The sequence below is a fragment of the Durio zibethinus genome, unplaced genomic scaffold, assembly GCF_047325235.1.
Source record: "Durio zibethinus cultivar Kanyao isolate XHJ-2024 unplaced genomic scaffold, ASM4732523v1 HiC_scaffold_387, whole genome shotgun sequence".
In the NCBI taxonomy this organism is placed as follows: Eukaryota; Viridiplantae; Streptophyta; class Magnoliopsida; order Malvales; family Malvaceae; genus Durio; species Durio zibethinus.
Window position 1 is genome coordinate 1,012,501 of NW_028323010.1, and position 3,189 is coordinate 1,015,689.

Consider the following 3,189-nt stretch of genomic DNA (forward strand, 5'->3'; position numbering starts at 1 on the left):
CATAGGCGACATGGGGGAGAAGCTGGAGGAAGTAGAAACTCACATTGCATCGCTAGACTCCATGGGGGAGGAGATCCAAAGTGAGCTAGCAGCTGCTCTCAACAATGGCCTGGATGCGATCACCCAAAAGAATGAATCCTTGGAGGCGGAAGTTCTGACTTTGCGAGATGGCATGGAGGCCATGCGCCATGGCATGGAGGCCATGCGCCAGCGGATGGAGGAGCTTACCAGTGAGCTCGTTACTTGCAAGACTGCCATTGGGAATGGCATGTTTGCTGGAGTGTCCAGATCCAGATTGGATGTCCCCAAGCCTAAGGAGTTCAAGGGGACTAGGGCAGCCAAGGAAGTAGACAATTACCTTTGGGGTATGGAGCAGTACTTCCAGGCCATGGGCATGCAAGACGAGGCAATAAAGGTAAGCACCGCTGCTATGTATCTCACTGATGTAGCCTTATTGTGGTGGAGGCGCAGGTGTGATGATGTCAGGCGTGGGAACGCCAAGATTGGAACCTGGACAGAGTTCCAAAAGGAGTTCAGAGAACAATTTTACCCGGAGTATGCCGATGATGAGGCACGGGCAAAGTTGCGCAGGTTGAGCCAGCAAGGGAACATAAGAGAGTATGTTCAAAAATTCTCTGAACTGATGCTACAGATCTCGGATCTAGGCGAGAAGGACGCATTCTTTGCTTTCATGGATGGGCTGAAGCCGTGGGTGAAGCATGAGCTACAAAGGAGGGGAGTTCATGACTTGGCTAAAGCCATGACCACTGCCGAGGCATTGATAGAGTTCAAGCCTCTGAACAAGTTCGAGTCTACCAAGCCCAAGGGTAAGGGCAGGGACGATAGGGACCGGAAGAAGCAGTCCAATGGGAAGGACCGTGACCGGGAGTCCAAGGATGGAGACCGAGACCGTTCAACCAAGGATGGCGAGAGGAAGCCATCAGCAGGCAAGTGGAAAGCAAAGGGGGACCGAGAGCCACTAGCATGTTACCTATGTGGAGGGAGCCACATAGCACGCAATTGCCCGCAGAAGGGCAAGCTGGCTGCTGTAGACAGGGAGTCTGACGAGGAGCCAGAGTCAGGGGCAGCAAAGCTTGGGTCGTTGGTGCTCAATGCTGTCCAGAGTGATGGAGCCCGGAAGCTCGGACTAAAGGTGCAGAAAGGGACTGGTACCATTAAGACAGTGAACTCCAAGGAAGTTCCAGCCATTGGAGTAGCACGGGGAGTGGAGTTGCAGCTTGGAGATTGGAAAGGCAAGGAGACCATTGAGGTAATACCCCTTGACGACTATGAGTTTGTGATTGGGTTGGATTTCCTTGTTCGGATTAACGCCCTCCTTGTGCCTTTTGCCGATTGTGTTTGCATCTTGGATGCACGGTGCCAATGCCTAGTACCGTTGAGGAGAGGGTCTGGAGTTGGGTCACGGGTGGTGTCAGCCATCCAATTTGCCAAGGTGGTAAGCAGACAAGAAGACACCTTCTTGGCAGCCCTGAAATATGATGAGCCAAGGGAGAAGGAGACCGAGTCACCCTTGGAGGTGCTAAAGGTGTTGAAGACCTTTAGTGATGTGATGCCCGCAAAGCTGCCTAGCAAGCTACCACCTAAGAGGGAGGTGGACCACAAGATCGAGCTGGTGTCCGAGGCCAAGCCACCAGCCAGAGCCCCTTACCGAATGTCTCCACCAGAGTTGGAGGAGTTGAGGAAGCAGCTCAAGGAGTTAGTTGATGCTGGCTTCATCAGGCCATCGAAAGCACCCTATGGTGCACCGGTTCTATTCCAGCGCAAGCATGATGGGTCGTTGCGGCTGTGCATAGACTACCGGGCTTTGAACAAGCTGACCATCAAGAACAAGTACCCCATCCCACTCATTGCGGACTTGTTCGATCAACTTGGGAGCGCAAGGTGGTTCACCAAGCTGGATTTGAGGTCAGGCTATTATCAAGTCAGGATCGCAGAGGGAGATGAGCAAAAGACAGCATGTGTCACTCGGTATGGTTCGTATGAGTTCTTGGTGATGCCTTTCGGACTCACGAATGCCCCAGCAACATTCTGCACCCTTATGAACAAGGTACTTCAGTCATTCCTTGATCGGTTTGTTGTGGTTTATTTGGATGACATTGTGATCTACAGCCAGACTTTGGGAGAGCATGTAGACCACTTGAGACAGGTGTTCGAGGTGTTGCGGGCGCACAAGCTGTTTGTCAAGAGGGAGAAGTGCTCATTCGCCCAGCAGGAGATCCCATTCCTGGGCCACATAGTGGGAGGTGGCAGGATACGCATGGATGAAGGCAAGATAGACGCCATCCTGGAGTGGCAACCACCAGCCAAGGTCACTGAGTTGAGATCGTTCCTTGGGCTGGTTAACTACTACAGGCGCTTCATCAAGGGTCACTCAGCAATAGCCACGCCATTGACTGACTTGCTCAAGAAAGGGAGAGCATGGGAGTGGAGCGCAGGGTGCCAGGAAGCCTTTGACAGGTTGAAGCGGGCTGTGACCGAGGAGCCAGTCTTGGCCTTGCCAGACCATGCCAAGCCGTATGAGGTGCATACGGATGCATCAGACTTTGCCATAGGGGGCGTGCTGATGCAAGAGGGACGTCCAGTCGCGTTTGAAAGCAGGAAGCTGAACGAGACTGAACGCAAGTACACGGTCCAAGAGAAGGAGATGACTGCAGTGGTGCACTGCTTGCGCACTTGGCGCCATTACCTGTTGGGGTCGAGGTTCGTGGTGAGAACGGACAATGTGGCGACCAGCTACTTCCAGACGCAGAAGAAGCTGTCCCCCAAGCAGGCGAGATGGCAAGATTTTCTTGCAGAATTTGATTTCCAGATGGAGTACAAGCCAGGACGGGCGAACCTAGTGGCAGACGCCCTGAGCAGGAAGGCTAACCTTGCTGCCATTAGCCAACCAGAGGGGTCACTGGTGCCGCGCATCAAGGAGGGACTTGCGCATGATCCTACAGCCAAGGCTCTGATGGAGTACGCCCAGCAAGGTAAGACTAGGCGGTTTTGGTTGCAGGATGGGTTGCTGTACACCAGGGGCAGTAGACTGTTTGTGCCGCAGCACGGGAAGCTCCGCAAGGAAGTTTTGCAAGAGTGTCATGATTCAAGGTGGTCTGGACACCCAGGAGTGAGCCGCACCTTGGCACTGATCGAGGACCGGTACTACTGGCCGCACATGAGGGACGA